Below are 16,713 nucleotides of genomic sequence, written 5' to 3' on the forward strand. Positions count from 1 at the left end.
CCCAGACGGTTTTTCTATGTAGTCCTGGCTATTCTGGAACTCACTCTATATAGACCAGGCTGGCCTTGAACTCAGAAATCCATGTGTCTCTGCCTCCCAAGTGCTGGAATTAAAGGAATGCACCACCACTGCCTGGCACACATATACACTTCTGCCTCATCGGTTCAATAACTCCACACTATAGCACTGTAGGTCTCTAGCTGAGCCCCTAACTCCTGCCAACGGGTTCTGCCATCCTACATTGAATATTCAGAAAACTGGTTCTCAACTTTCATGGAATATGCACCACTCAGAGGCTTGTGTGAACCCAGGCTAGCCTCTTTCTCAAATTCTTGACATTTTCTTTCATGTTATCCCTGTTGTGTGGGAATTCTTTCTGAAGCCCTGGCCAAGTGTAAACTCCTGTTTCTGGAATTCTTGTGGCTATCCCTGTCTGTCCCCAATGTGACTGCAAAATCCCATGCCAATTCTGTCCTCCCTCAGATTCCCACTCCACTGACGTTTCGGCCTCATCCAAGATCAGTGTCCTCTCCATCCCAGCATCCCAGATAAGCATGGGTTGCCCTGCTCCTGCCCAGGGAGTCCACTGAAGGTCGCACAGCACAGGGGCTCCCCGTCTCTGTCATCCCTCTCCTCTGGCTATCCCAGATCATGCTAGCCTCTCCCTAGTCAATCTGCCTGACACACCAGGTCACGCCTAGCTTTGTAAGTTATATCATTCCAGCTGCCACACGATCCTAACTTGTCTTTCTGCAGCCCCACTATGTTCTCCCACCAGGTCCACGTGGGGGCTTCAGCGCCCCTGCAGTAGCAACAGTTTCGGTTAGTGCAGTCCTCCTGGTGTTGCTCCCTGCTGCCTGCACTGCCTCGCAGATTCACTCCAGGGCAATGGCACCTTGCTCACTACTTCATCACCAAGTGCAGCTCCAGCCCCTCCTGTGTCCTCAAGGCCCCCCCAAAACCTCCTTACCCTCTTGGGTTCTGCTCTAGATTAATCCCACGATGCTCTCTACAGAAGTGTCCTGCCCTGCTCCTTAAAGCCAAGAAGGTCACTTCACCCTTCTCAGAGACTCCTCCGGTATCCAACAGAGAGAAAATGCTGTCCCCCTGTCGTCTTCTGTCCTGCCTCCTCCTCTCCAGGTCACTCCTCCCTTATTAGATTCATCTCTTGAGAGCCTGAAGCACAACAGAATCTGATTAGCTCCCCATCAGGAAGAACAGCAGGAGCAGATGACCTGCTGCAGCTTCTTCATACCTCATAGAATACAAAGGGCAGATCTGGGATGCAGGGGTCAGGCACTTGACCCACCAGGGCCTGCTTTTTCTGTCCCAGCCAATCTTCTCTCAAAATGGGCAGAAACCCTAGAGAAGGTCTCTTCACAAGGGAATGACTGAGAGGGTGGCTTTACCATCCCACTGAAAGTTCCTTCTGGATGTCCCTGTGAAGCAAATGCCCAAGTGCTCCCTGCACCATCCCAAAGTGAGACAGAGCTTGTATGCATCAGCAGGCTGGGGACCCAACAGCCAGTGACAGATGGGAAAACTAGGGCTCAGAGACAATAACTAAAGTTAAGGCTCAGAGACAATAACTAAAGGGCATGCCCAAAGTTACCATCAGCAAAGAGCTGCTTTGCTGGCTGCTGCTCCTTATAGCTGGCAACGTTAGATGCTAGAACTCCTCAGAAAAGATGTGGGCCCTGTCGGCAGGGGCTTTCAGACAAGTATTAATAGTAGCAGATGTTACAAGAAGGGCCATAGAGGGCTGGGAATGTAGCTCAGTGGCAGAGCACTCGCCGGGCATACTCAAGGCCTGAATCCAATCTCCAACACTGCCAAAGGTGGGTGGTGAGAAGTGAGGGATGAAAACTCGAACTATCCCTGCATGGCCCTCCCCACCAGACCAGGAGAAGGGCGCCAACTTTTGACAAAGGCCTCTCTCCTCTGGGTCTCCCACTAGCAGTGCAGCTCTGAACTTCCTAATGCCCAGTAACTAGGGTGGCACTGTCACACATTCCAAACGCTTAAGCCAATCAAAGCTTTGGTGACCCGTGATAAATAGGAGAATCTGCCTGCCCCTGCTCACCCTCAGTACTGACCTAGCACCAGGCACAGGTGCTGCCTGCAGCTCTCTAGGAGAAGAGGAGGGAGTGAGCAGCAGCACCTTAATTTCCATTTACTCTCAGGTAGGACACCCAGACAAGCCGTCCTAGGAACAAGGAGGCCAGCCTGGGGACAAGGTGAGCCAGACTGGCCTCAGGGGATATATCCTTTGAAGGTAAGGCTACAAGATGATGCAAGAGGCATGAGGGGGACTCACCAAGGGAGCCCACTCACTTTGGGCAGGCATGGCTTACCTGCAAGGACCCTCTCATATTCACTATGTTCCAAACGTGCAAAAGCTGGAGTTACAGAAAAGATACAGTAGTGCCAGGCACCTGCAATCCCAGCACTCGGGCTAAGGCAGGAGGATTCCAAGTTCCAGGCCAGCCTCGGCTACATAGGGAGTCTGTATCAAAAACAAAAATTATTGGGTTGTCCTGTGCCTTACAGACATTCAGGAGTCCTTTAATAAAACGGATGCCCCCAAGACTCTGGACAGAGCTGCTCAGCCTGCGGCAAGCCTGTATGTGCAAGCCTTAAAGGGGTCGTGGATTGTTCCCGTGTGAGCATGTGTGTTTGCATCACCTCCCTGGTTATGCTCTCACTATAGACTGTTCTTGTCTCTGTGTTTCCAGAGTACAACAGTGGATTATCACTCCTCAGGCTGAACATGGCCACTCTTGACCCTAGGTTTCCTCTGCTCCCACAGATCTGTGTTCTCTCTCCTTTTCCCTCCCTCTCCTTTCTTTCAAAACCTGATCTCGTCGCTGGGCGGTGGTGGTGCATGCCTTTAATCCCAGCACTTGGGAGGCAGAGGCAGGCGGATTTCTGAGTTCAGGGCCAGCCTGGTCTACAGAGTGAGTTCCAGGACAGCCAGGGCTACACAGAGAAACCCTATCTTGAAAAAAAAAAAATGTGGTCTCACAGTGTAACCCCAGGCTGGCTTCTAACTCCACATCTCCCTGCCTCAGCCTCTTGACACATCACACTATAGTTCACTATAGTTCACACATCACTATAGCTTTGCAAGGAACTGGTGCTCATGTGGCCCCTAACATGGCTACTCTCCTTCCTTTCTGAGAATTCAGGGTGGGGTGACATCTCTGGGCTGTAACAGTCAAGTAGATACACCCCCAGTCTCCACATGCCACCTGCAGACTGGCTCCCACTTAATGTAATCACACAGGAGCATAGCTACCCTCAGGGCTCAACCTGTGCTGAACATCACGCTCCCTCTCCAAGCCCATTGTGTTTTATTAAAAGGCAACCAGGCCTAACCTCATTACGGGTACCAGATGCACATACTGAACCACCCAGGAGGCAGAGCGGAGCGCCGGGAACCTGGACAGTAGCAAACCCGGCTTGGCCACAGCCCTCCCTATCAGCAGCAGGCTTTAATTGAGTTAGAAAAGACTGGTGGGGGGCAGGGACTAGAGCTTTCCTTGATGGGTAAGATCCTAAGACTCGATGAGACAAAAGGCAAAAAGAAGCTGAGCTGTTGCACGGGGCACCCAGGGTCTGCCAGGAAGAAAGCAGATCTTAGAGTCAGCATCAGGTGTGGCCTCCGTACCAGAACTCGCCAATCGTTAAAAATAAAAGAACCTGTTTCATTTCCGAAGGGGAAAGCTGAACTTTAAGGGTTGAAATGTTTTTTTTGTTTTGTTTTGCTTTTTTTTTAATCCAGTCTGTATGTTGTCTTCTACACCAGGGAAATTTGAAAATATCATTATTTTTATGGAGGAAGGGCCGCATGAATGCCAAACACCTAAGGTGTCTGAGGGTTACAGGGCAGCCTGGGCAACAAAGACGCAATCCAAAGTGTGCTCCACTGTTTACTACTGTGTGGGATCAGGGAGGTCTGGTCCATTCTCTGAGCGGCCTCCTCAACTGGGGAGGAGAGTGGAGGGCGGACAGAGGAGGGTCCTTGAGACCTCATTGGACTTTAGACAAGTTAAATGGAAAAAATATGCACAAGTGCTTAGCACAGTGCCTACCACCTGGCTAGGATCCAAGCAAACAGCAGTTGAACAAAAATGATAACCCCTTTACGTCATAGTGACGTCAACGGACACGTAAGGATGCACAGATCCCTCCTGCCCACCACCAACCCACTCCCCCTATAGAACAGAAACTTCAGGAGCAAGGAAGACTGTCACACTGTTAACTGCCTTTAGTTAAACCAGGATCTCCCCCTGTAGCCCGGTTGGCTTTAAACGTTCAGTCGGCCTGCATCAGCCTCCCACATTCTAGGATCACAGCCTCTTGTCACACGTGACCTAGGCAGTAGTTTTAATGTCTGAAATTTCATATTCCCACTCATACTCTAATTGTGAGATGATTAGAAAACAGAGCACTAAGCCTGGCATGGCCTTTAATCCCAGCATTCAGATGTCTGTGAGTTCAACACCTGTGGGTGTTGCTCTGCCCACCCAGGGACAGTGGCAGAGCAAGGTGTCTATGGACAACTCTATTCTGGCTCCAGGAGCTCGTCCTACAAGGCGTGGGGTTGGAGCAGTCCAGTGTTTTCCTCCCAGATCCAAGCGCTGAGGCGCAATCAAGGTATCTAAGGGAGGTGAGAATGCTTTGCTTTTTGTTTTGCTAAGAACAGGACAGAATCCAGGTGCCGGAGATAGAACTTTTCTTAAAGAAAATTGCCAAGACAGACTGCCAAGACAAAAAGAGTAAGGGCAACCAAAAAGGGTCTGTGACTTGTGATGCGGCGCGGGAGGAAAGGTGGTAAGAGTAAGAGAAGTGACCGGAAAGGGGAGGTGGCCTAGCTACCACTCGGAGGAGTCACAGGCGGCGGCAGCAGATCCCTCCCTCCGAGAAGTTCCGCACCTGCGTCACTTCCAAGGCCAAAAAAGCACGAAGCCAGGCTTTCTGCCAGGATGGGAACTAGTTATCCGGCCTGAGGACGGTGGGATGCGGGAGAAGAGAGAGGGGATCCACCAGGCCCGCACCTGAGCGCAGGGACCAGCCGCGGGGACAGTGGAAGCTCAGTCGTGGCGAATGCAGATTGGTCCACACCCACCCACTTTGGTCTACAGTTCAGCCCCAGGCCCCTAGACTTGAACTCGAGTCACCAGCAGTCCCCATTCTAACTCGGGCCGACGCGGCGGGGGCTCCCCGGCCGCCTTGCCCGGTGCCAGCAGCAGGAACCCGGCATCCGGGGACAGGCGGGGCAGCGCCCGGATCCGTGCGGGCAGGTGTGCGCGGGAGGGCGGCTCGAAGCCCGGCCTCGCCTGGCCTCAGTCCCCGCCGCCCCTCCGCGCAGAACTCGGCTCCCCTCCGCCCGGTCGCCTACCTCGTCCCGCCGCCGCAGACGCCGCCGCCACGCCTGCGCGCGTTCCCGCGCCACGCCGCGCCGCGCCCCGGCCGCTCGGCAGGTTCCACGGGCCTCGGTGCGACGGCGTCGCCATGGTGACGGGGCGGCGGCGGGGCGGCGGTCACCTGCGCCGGAAGTACCGCCAGATGCAGGCACTCGGGAGGGCACCGCGGCTACACTGCTGGACCCGAGCTCCAGCAACTTCGGGACTGACTCGGAACCGGCGTGCGGAGAAGGTTAGCGGCGCGGGTTCGGCGCCCGGCTTCCCGGTCTCTAGCCTCTCGCTCTGTACTCCCGCCGCGCCCGAACTCAGGAGGCCGCTAGGTGTCAGGCCCGGCCTGGGCCCAAGCTCAGCTCCGGGAAGCCAGGTCACCTCTCCCAGCCCTCGTGGGCGGAGATGGCACTTTACACTTTACTGGAAGGCTGGGAATAACCTTGCCCTTCCCGCATCTGCACACTCGCCACATAGACCACATAGACACTGTTGTTGATACAGGTTACCTCCCTTTTTTTCCACTCCAGGATACACACACACACAGAGACAGAGACAGGAGACAGAGGAGAAACACCAATCTAAGGGAGATTCGATCCTTCCAACTTATCACTTAAGGCCTAGACCTGATGTGCCAAGTTCTGCTTAAGGCAACCTAAGACTGTTGCCAAGACCAAGACTGGGAGCTTAGCGGATCCTGGCCCGCTATCCAGGAAATGCTCCGAGTAGATAAGAACCCGACTCAGACTTCCTACAAGCTGGGAACAAAAGGTTCTTTCCTGTTGGATGCCTGGCCAGACTCACCGAGAGTGGGAGAGAAATGGGGTATTTTACCTTGTGAGACAAAGCCTGACTGGACGACTGCCCTCCCTGATGAAGGCAGTCCTTGGCACTCTTCAGCATGCTGGGAGCTTCCCACAGGTAGAAGTCAGAATTGGGGAGGGGGTGCCTTCTTAGAGGGTGAGTACGCTGTCTAGTGTACCGTTGAGATAGAACCAAGAACCGGAATTACGTTAAGGTAACTTCTCATCCGGCAGAAGCTAATGGACGTTTTAAGGTAAGCAGCGGTTTCCTTGGTGTGCTACAGCAGGCAATAAATACATGCTTATAAACTAAACATGGCGCCGAGCCATTTCTCATTGTTTGGTGGGTGTATTTGGGCTTCTGGGAGGAAAAGGAAGGACCGATTTGGCAGGATGGAATCTTGTTTAAGTGCTGGGCTCCCTGGCTATAGTGCTGGTCTTAAAGTTCCTTTCAAGACCTGGGGAGGCTCCTGATGGGAGCATCCTTTACAGGATCATCCTCTAACTCATTCATTCCTTCAAGTCTCCAAGCTGACTGCCTCAGAGTGCATTTCCTGACGGCCAGTGTGGGAGTATGGGGAAGGCTAGAGTTATGACGATACACACACACACACACACACACACACACACACACACTCAGAATGCAAGGAGGGGTCTCTGAGCAAAGGCCTTTAAGGAGCAAAAAAGGCACTGAGCAGAATGAATCATGTTCTCATAGCCAGGATGCCAGACCTAAGGCCTACTCCCACCTGGCACATTCTTTCTGCCCACGGTTACCCGGTGCAGAAAGCTGAAGGAAAAAAATCAGGATTCGGCCGGGCGGTGGTGACGCACGCCTTTAATCCCAGCACTTGGGAGGCAGAGGCAGTCGGATTTCTGAGTTCGAGGCCAGCCTGGTCTACAGAGTGAGTTCCAGGACAGCCAGGGCTACACAGAGAAACCCTGTCTCAAAAAAAAAAAAAAAAATCAGGATTCCAATTACATTTCTATTTTTAAAATTTAGCATGAATATATCCTAAGTGTTTCTCAAATGTAACCAGGTCTCCTGTGTGTGTGTGTGTATGTCTGTGTGTCTGTCTGTCTGTCTGTCTGTGTGTTTGTGGTAGGTATTGGTTTTTCTCTGTGTAGCCCTGGCAGTCCTGGAACTCTCTTTGTAGACCAGACTGGCCTCAAACTTAGAGATCTGCCTGCCTCTGCCTCCTGAGTGCTGGAATTAAAGGTGTGTACCACCACCGCCCAACCTGGTTTTACTTTAAAGGTAAATTTTTATTTTTTTGTTTACTTCACCATGGAAGCCTAGTGAAGGCATAGCCCCCAAGTGTCTCTGAAGTCCTTAGAGTCCAGAGGAATGTGAAGAGCCATACAAGAATCCACATGCCTGAGCCAAACAAATTTGTATCAGCCCGGAAAACTGGGCCCTGCCCTGCAGTGTCCCCTGGCCAGCTCTCAGCAGAGCAGCAGCAGGCCCCATCCCCACCACCAGCGGACTTAGGCAGCAGCATCCTCAGGTCCTTTCGGGTTGTGTTTGTATATAATGGTTACTGTGATGGAGTTGAAAATAGAACCATGAATCACTCTGGGAGAAAAGCTTATCTTCCGGATGCATGGCCACTGGAGGTGGCCCAGGAAGGATCAGAGCATCCATTGGAACAACCACCATGGTGACAAGAACAGCAGCCAAGCCAGCCATTGGCCACAGTGCTTCCAGAGCCACCTGAGACCTCACTAAGGGGAGGGGACAAGGAGCATCAAAGACTGAGTTGTTGCTTGCCCATGGTTGATCCCAAGGCTGGTCCGTTCTGAGAAAATAAGACTTAGACAAACAGCATACTGTAGTTACAGAACCCAGATGTGGAGAAGAGGCAAGGCGAGCCAGTCAGGCTGAGGTTTTCCACTGCTGGGCACTGAAGGAATAGGGCACTGGCTGGCTAGGGGATGTGGGGAGCCAGCCTTGTGCAGGGGGTGGTGGTGTTACCTACCATCTAGAGCTCTTGATCAGGTTCAGTCCCTCTGTCAGTTAAAGAACTAGAAGGCAGGGAGGACCACGAACTCTAAAAATAGGAGCAGACAGGCAGCATCAGCAGTTGAGGAAGAGCATTTATTGGGAAACATGCGCACAGCAAACACCTAGAGAAAAAGCTTCAAGCAGAGGAGAGACTCTAGAAGCCAGAAAATCCAGTCTCTTCTCCAGGGCTGGGGGGTTTAAATCTCTGAAGAGTGTTCCTCCTCTAAGATAGGATTGGCCAGTTAGAAGACAGACAGGATTGATAGGATTGGCCAGTTAGAAGACAGACAGGGTTGCCAGTTGGCCCACAACTGTTGTGTAAACAAGTCCTGAACTTGTTGGGCCAGTCCATCCGCAGGTGGCGGGGTGGTGGGAGAGGATACCCTCAGGGCCTTTGTTTTAAGCTGCCAGGCTTTTCTTGCAAGTCAGGAGGGTGAGGAAGAAGCTGCCCCCCTTGGAAAGTCACCATCTTTATTACCAAACATGTCCCCTCTCTCCAACTGCCTACCGGGGAGTCTGTCTAACCCCTGTCCCTCAGTGTGACAGCTCTGGGACCATGCTCTCAGGGACCCGTCTCTCCACTCTTCCCTTCCCTCCTTCCCTTCCCTCCTCCCTTCCTTCTTTCTCAGGCATGGGTTCACTGGTCACCCGCTATGTGCCAGGCTCTGTTCTAGGCCCTGGAGAGACAGTAAGAAGGAAGACAGGACCATGCTTCCATGTAACTCCAGTGATGTGGGACAGAACAAAGATCAGAAAGGAAACTACAAATTCCATATAGATACACATTCATGTGCAGGCAGATGGATGTCTACACACTAGCCTAATCGAATGAAGCTTAGGTGTCAAGCACGAAAAGGTAATAAAGCAGAGAGCAGAGGTGGCCATTGCAAGGCCAGCACTAAGGAAGGCTGTCTGAGGGGACAGTAGGGCTGCAGCCGTGAGGAGCTGGGGGGGGGCGGGGAGGGAATTCCCAAGAAGGGCTGAGGAGGGACAAAGGCCTGAGCCAGGTATGTGTGAGGCTATCTGCCTGCTGCCCTGCCCTCTGCCACTCCTGGATGGAGAACTTAGCTGAGTGTGCAGAGATGGGAGTCAGGCATGTAAACAGGTCACCGGAGAGCAGAGGTTAAAGGTATAAAATGTGTGCCCAGGGTTCCCTCCACCTGTACTGCACAGGGCATCTGGGCGGTCACCATAGACCCCTAAGTGCAGCTGTGTCTAACGACATTGGCTGTGATCCGGCCTGGTCCCCCTGGACTCCCCCTAACCCAGCCCAGGCATTCCTGTAGCTGGTAATGGAGCTAACAGGAGGCCCTGGACCTCAGCCAGCCTGACACCACCCACTCTGCAGCCTTCCCTCCAGGAAAGCAGTGAGAGGTTTGTGTCCCAGTCAGTTCCTCAGTCAGTCCCCATCTCCCCACTTCCCTCCCCAGGCAAGCGGGCAGTGGGGCAGGCAGGCAGGCTGGTGGCCCTCAAACACTGAGGACCTGCCGTGAGAACAGCAAAGGCAACATGGAAGCTGGAGCCCTGGAGGCGGGCAGGAAGCCCCAAGTGCAGAGGTATTCATGCTCTCCAGCGGTGTCAGCACGAGTAGAAGGGAGATGCTGCGGGTTGCAGCCTTCTGATCATGTCCACCTACCAACCATAAAGCTCAGGGCAGAGACTTGGGGGTTCCCATCTTGGTCCCTGAAGCTACTGATGCTGTAGGGGCAGGGTCTAGCTCTCAGCCAAGCTCTTCACCCCAGGGGGATGCCTCAGGGTACACGGTGACCTGTGGCAATGTACCCCAGCAGGCTGTGAGCTGGAGTCCAGTAAGTAATTCCCAGGTAGAACTCCAGCTCAGTCTCCTCCCTGACCGAGATCGTAGCTACGTCTAGAACAGACGATAATGAAGTAGCAGTTAGGGGCTGGGCCAGGCCCCACCTCCAGTGGCCACACTGCTGACTCTTCAAGGTCACGGCCAGGCTGTAGCCTGTATTCCTGAGTCCAAGGTTTCACCTCTCCATGTTCTCTCCCTCCCACCGACATCCTTCATCCTCCTCTTGACTTTGTCCTTGGCCATTGCCTTCTGCCTTGAGTACTGCTATCAGGACAGAATCTCTGATTTGAGGGTACCTTGACCTCAACCCAAAATCCCCCTTATCAAGGAAGCTACAGCCAGTGGCTGAAGCTGAGGGAATCACCCCATCTTGTCCCCATCCCGATGAATCTGTCTTAGGCCTGATCACCCTGGGGATGGGGGGCATCCTCAGTCCTTCCTGCTCTTTCCAAGGGTCTATCACTAGAACCCTCAGGACTTTCCACCTGGCACAGGCCTCCCCAGGAGCATGCCGTGGCCTGGCCTCTGCACAGCCATGGTAGCTGCTGCTACTGTTCACTTGCCTTGGGACTTTTGTCTGGCACCTGCACAAAAGTGTCCTCCTCTAGAGGTGCTTTTTAGAACAAAGCAATGCCACCAGGTGAACTGAGAGCAAGCCCTTCCCCCACCAGGATGAGCCTTCTCTGGCCCATCCTGGTACAATCAGAGTTCTGAGCCTGAAGCCCTGGCTCCAGCTAGGCTCAGCTGTCAGCCTCCATCACAGACAGAGGTATAGACAAAAAGCAGAGGGAGAGGGGGAGAGAGAGACTGTTCTTGCTTTCCACCTAGTTTGAGACAGGCTGTCTTTGTTGCTTTGCCGCATGTATGCCAGGCTAGCTGGCCCTCCTGGGGATTCTCCCATAGAGCGCTGGGATCACAGATGCTCGTTCTCTGTGCTCAGCTTTTACATAAGCTCTGGGATTTGAACTTCAGTCTACAGTCTTGCTGCACAAGCCTGTGGAGCCATCTCCCCAGCCCCAAGGGCATTTAAAAAAAAAATACCTCATTTATTCTCATCACCATTTTAGGAAAGAAATATATTTTAAGTTCAAAGTATTAGAATAGCTATTTAGAATAAAAACTATTGTGATAGGAAAGGTGAGCTAAGCCACAAATAACAGTCTCCCATCCCGGCACTGAGAAGGGAGAAGCAGGAGGCAGATTTCAGGCTAGTTCCTGGAATCCTGCCTCAAAAGAGAGAGTATGGGTGGGGGAGGGTACGTTAGCTTTCTATCACCTCCCTTGCTGACTCAGGAATGAGCTATTCAGAGTCAGCTGGCCTGGCCTACGGGAAGCACACACACAGGTCCATATGGAATTGAACCAGACCCGGTGACACGGAGGAGACAAAGGCCACATCAGGAAGGACTTCGTACTTGGCTCTCACAAGTGTGGCTCTCACAAGTTCCCTGAGGTGACCACAACTAAAGAGGGTTTTGGCGAAGAGAACCGGAAATCAGATTGGAGTTTAGTAAACCTTCTCATAGCACTGTAGAAATGGATTGGAGAGGCAGAGAGGGTCTGTAATGCAGTGGGCATGGAGGACAGATTCAAGAGGGGTACAGAGGAAGACCTTGGGAGGAGCTGGTGTTCCCAGAGTTGTTAGGGCAAAAGCTTGCACTCTGAAGCCCTACCTAGGCTTAGCATTCTCATCAAGAAGCCAATAAAAGAGCCAAGCATGGGGCTTGGGAGCTAGCTCAGTCAGTAAAATGGATGCCACTCAAGCATGGGCACCTGAGCTAGCTCAGTCAGTAAAATGGATGCCACTCAAGCACGAGCCCCAAGAGCCACATTAGAAGAAAGAAAAGCCAGTGTGGTAGTATAGAGTTTTAGTCCTGGAACTCAGGAGACAGAGGCAAAAGGATCTCTGTGAGTTCATGGCCAACCTGTTCTACTCAGCAAGCTCCAGGACTACATAGAGAAACTGCCCCCCCCCAAAAAAAACAAAGAAAATGAAAGAATAGAGGGAAGGAGGGATAGAGGGAGGGAGGGAGGGAGGGAGGGAGGGAGGGAACGACAGAGGGAGGGAGGGAGGGGAAATGAAAGCAACCAAGCCAGCCAGGCACAGCTGTGGCTTAGTTGTAAATTCCATCACCAGAGGCAGAAACAGGAGGATCAGTGAGCTTCCGATGAAAAACCACTGAGGAATGACACCTGGTGCTGACCTCTGGCCTCCACACGCGTGCACACACAAAAAATGCATGCATACTTAGGGGCGGGGGGGTAAGTAATGAAAAATAGAAAGCAGACCTATTCAATGTGGCTCCTCCAGTCTCTCCCACAAGGCCCCTTCACACAGAACTGTGCGAAATCTTGTGAACAGGCAAGTCCCTCCCTCTGGCTGGCACCAGGCTTCAGCCTGCCTGGGGCTCCAGGGGAGATTCTTGTTCACTGAGGACCAGTGTGTCAGTACCAGGCAGCCAGGGGAAGGACACAGGGCATCTCTTCAGAAAATCTCCATCCCTGCCAGGACATTATGTATACCAGGTGCTGGGGAGGTGGTGGGCAGGAGGGAGATCCCACACAGAGCCAGCCAGCATAGAGGGGTGTCACCCTGTCCCTGGTCACATAAGTGGCAAGGGGAACTTTGACCTCCTAGAGGCAAAGCCAGAAGAAATAGGTTTAAGATTTGCGATTAAACAGTACCAAGACGCTGAGTCCAAAGAGTAGGGAACTTGGCTGGGCATGGGCACCCACCTGTATAACCCCAGGCAGGAGGATAGGTGGTAAGACCAGCCTATGCTGCATAGCAAAGCGCAGCAAACCAGTGTGTTCCTGAGCACTGTCTACTCATGTAAACCATGGAAGTCCTCAAAGTTTCTGGGAAGGAGAAAGATCAGACAGTGCAACGGCCCTTAGAGACCCTGTCCCACCCGTGTTGGGCTCCACCCCCAGACCATCGCATTCGACTAACTCCTGTGCCTCAGCTTTCTCACCTGCAAAGGGGGCGTCAAGTGGTACCTAACTTGCAAGGTTAGGAGGTTGGAATTAGTGGAAATACACGAAGCACTAGGGAGACACAGGGTAGTCAAGTTACACCCCCACATCCCAGCAACAGAGCATCCTGGGTAAAGGTCGCCAACATTGGTAAGTAGAGAAGGAGGTTAGGTCCTGAGTAGCACAGGCCCAGCTTTGAAGAAGGCCCTGGTAACCACTTCCTGGGCTCTTGGGGAGGGTACTGAATGCCTTCTGGTGAGTTCTCTGGAATGGATCCCTGGTCCGTCAGCATGCAAGGGACAGAAGAAAAAGGTCAAAAGGTCAAAAGGTCAAAAGGTCAAAAGGTCAAAAGGTCCAGCACCTGCACCTGCAGGATGAGATACAATACAGTGAACTCTCTTCACAGCAGAGCCCCAGCCCTTGGGGACCAAGCAGTGTCCTCTCCCTAGCCAAGCCTCCCCACTGTCTGTTTCTCGCCCCTCACCTGAGCTGGTGTGAGCATGTTCCTTCCATGCGAGGCATTCCTCTGCCTCCCTTCAACGCGGACTGTCTAGACAGCCACCCACCGAACGGCCTCAAGCTCATAGTTTTACTGAGCCATGGCCTCTGATCTCTGGACCTCTGCACAAGCTGGTGCCCTGCTGTCCCTACTATGACGCCTGGAGGGAGGACATCCCACATTCTCCTCACCCTAACAGCCCAGGCCGCCTTTCTTTCCAGCTTGCCTGTCACTTCCTGGTCCCTCCATGCTGAGCATTCAGTACCTCTGTGCTCCCTAGGCCACAGCTGACGGGTTTCAACTCCTCTTGGGGAACCACCTCATTACATCCCCAATGGGTCTGTGCAGGTGAGGCCAGGCTGCTCTTGCTCTGCGCTGTCCCCACTTTGTCACCAAACACAAGCCCAGGCCCTGTGCTGTTTTCCTGGATCCTGGTGGAATCGTGCCAAGGAAGGAGTAAATGAACGAGTGGGAGATTCTAATGAAGTTCAGGCCAGATGAGGCAACGGGGAAAGGACAGATATGAGTCAGAACTTACTCATATGTTCCTGGCCTGAGCGGCCAAGATGCACTGCTGCTATCCACAGCTATGGCAGAACCAGGCTGCCTCCTGGGCTGGAAGAGGAACAGCTCTCCTTTCCGGCTGCCTGGAAGTGTGTGGACAGGGTGTACTGGAGACAGGGTTGGGCAAACTGCCCCGCGGCTTTTCAGCAGTACATCAACTTTCAAATTATTTATTTAAGGAGCTGTCTATGTAAGCCAGCACGGCCTTGAACCTATGGCAGTCTCCTGCCTCAGCCTCTTGAATGCTGATATTATAGATGTGAGGCTACACTCAACCTCTTTACTATTTTTAATTGCCTTTTTAAAATTATTATTATTGTGAGAATACTCAGGGCTCAGAGGACGTTGTGTGGGATTTGGTTCTCTCCTTCCATTGGGTAGCCAAAGATTGTTTTCAGGCTGTCAGACTTGGCAACAATCACCTCTACCTGCTAAGCCTTCCTTTGCGTTCTTAGATATACAGTGCAATGGTAAGAAATACATTCTTGCTGGGTGTGGTGGTTGGACCCCTTTAATCCTAGCACCTGAGAGGCAGGGGGATCTCTGTGAGTTCAAGGCCAGCCTGATCTACGTAATAAGTTCCAGGATGGCCAGAACTACATACTGACTCCAAGGAGGAAGAGGAGGGGAAGGAGGAAGAGAAAAAAGAAGAGGAGGAGGAGGAGGAAGAGAGGAGGAGAAGAAACACACTCATCTCTAAGACTAAAACTCTACCTAGTAAACACTAACTCAACAATTTTTTAAACATTAATGTCTTACTTATTAAGTTTATGTTTGACCTAAAACTGGGGAGGGATGTCTCAGGAGAGGGAGGCAGGCCTGGGGCACATACATCAGTCAACTGGAAAGAGGAGACAAGAGCATACTGAGTTCTACACACATGTCCAGGTTAGCCTGGGCTACCTGAGCCTCTGTCTCAAAACAATGAAGCAGAGTTGGAGCCAGGCATGGCGGAGTACTGCCCATGTATCAATACCTAAATCCCGGGGCTCTGGAGGCTGAGGCCGAAGAATCTTGGGTTCTAGGCCAACCTATGCCTCTAGTGCAACCTCCCAGAAAACATCATAAAGAAAGGAAAAGAAAAAAAGGAATGCTTTGGTTTAGTAATGTAACTGGGCTCCTGAGCCTTATCCCCAGCACTGAAAGAAATAATAATAATAATAATAATAATAATAATAATAATAATAATAATAATATAATAGAAGAGGAGGAAGAAGAAGAGGATAGAAAAGGAGGAGGAAGAAGAAGAGGTAGAGAAGGGAGAGGGGGAGGAGGAGGAGAAGCCAGAGCTGACGGTGGTTTCTGTGTTGTGAGCAGACGAGTAGTGTCTGCTGCTTTGCGGAGCTGAGAATTTATCCCAGGCAGGAGCTTTCCCACTGCTCAGCAGCTGTGAGCCAGACCCGTGATTCTTCACATGAGAGAGACTTGAAGCTTTTCTCCAACTCCAGGTTGTCACAGGGAGACCAGGCTGCCTAGACAACGGTGATTCCAACAGCTCCAACGCCATCCACATAGCCAGCTCAGGGGCTCACCACACACACACACACACACACACACACACACACACACACAAACACACACACGCTAGCCAGCCCTTGACGCTGATAAAGAACACCGAGAGTAAGGCATCGGAGGTGCTGAGCCTGTGAGCCACGCCACTTCCTGTCCTTGGCCACGTTGAGGCACGGACAGGGTAGCAGAGTCACGGGAAACATCACAGGAAAGAGCAGTGATTGCCAAGGCTTTCCTTCTCCATGCACCCCAACATTACGAAATCTAATTATTTCTCTCCTGTAGATTTTTTATTCAAGAACATTTTTTCATACAATGTATTTTGTGTTTTCTCCTCCTCTAATTCCTCCCAGATCTTCCCCACCCGTCCAACTTTATGTTCTTCCTCTCAAGATACACACACACACACGCACATATACACACACACACACATATACACACACACATACACACACACATACACACACACACTTACACACACATACACACACATACACACACATACATACACACACACAGACACACACACAGACACACACACAGACACACACACATACACACACATATACACACACACTTACACACACACACTTACACACACATACACACACACATACACACACATACATACATACATACATACATACATACACACATACATACACACACACAGACACACACATATGCACTCCACGTATACAAAAACCAAAACAAGGACAAGACCAATAAGACAAGAGAATGTCAAAACAAAGCAAAATGAAACAAAAAGTCCAAAAAATACCACTGAACTCCCTATTGCCCCACCCCCTACCCCCACACACCCTCACCCCTACCTTCCACCCCTACCCCCCAACACTATGTAAATTCTTTCTCTTTCGTTTTTGTTTTTGTTTACTGGGGATCCAAAATCCCAGGGCCTCATGCATGCTGGGCAAATATCCTACCACACACCAGGGATGGGGTGGGGTAGGGAGTGTGAGGGTAGGGGGGGAGTAGGAGTGGAGGATAGGTGTGAGAGGTTGGGCAGTGAGGGTAGGGGTGGGTGTGTGGAGGTAGGGGTGAGGTGTATGGGGGTAGGGATAGGGATTAAGGGAGGGGAGGGGTGGGAGGTTGAGAGCTGG

At 52.0% G+C, this 16,713-nt stretch overlaps 1 protein-coding gene across 6 annotated transcripts in view; it reads right to left on the minus strand.

Annotated features, from left to right (window-relative positions):
• LOC116078325 (cytochrome b561) overlaps positions 1-13,892 on the minus strand; it is a 21,563-nt gene extending 7,671 nt beyond the window's left edge. Inside the window, exons 1-2 of one of the 6 annotated variants that reach the window (XR_004113508.1) lie at positions 5,405-5,677; positions 971-1,176 (exon numbers count right to left, since the gene is read on the minus strand). The gene's annotated coding sequence lies outside the window, so the exon portion shown is untranslated. Of the gene's footprint in view, positions 1-970; positions 1,177-1,612; positions 1,642-5,404; positions 5,763-6,251; positions 6,406-13,781 lie in introns of those variants that run through there. The other 5 variants (XM_031353443.1, XM_031353446.1, XM_031353445.1 and 2 more) reach the window with 5 other exon arrangements.
• Positions 13,893-16,713: the final 2,821 nt, after the last annotated feature.

This window comes from Mastomys coucha, unplaced genomic scaffold (assembly GCF_008632895.1).
Source record: "Mastomys coucha isolate ucsf_1 unplaced genomic scaffold, UCSF_Mcou_1 pScaffold5, whole genome shotgun sequence".
NCBI classification, from domain to species: domain Eukaryota; kingdom Metazoa; phylum Chordata; class Mammalia; order Rodentia; family Muridae; genus Mastomys; species Mastomys coucha.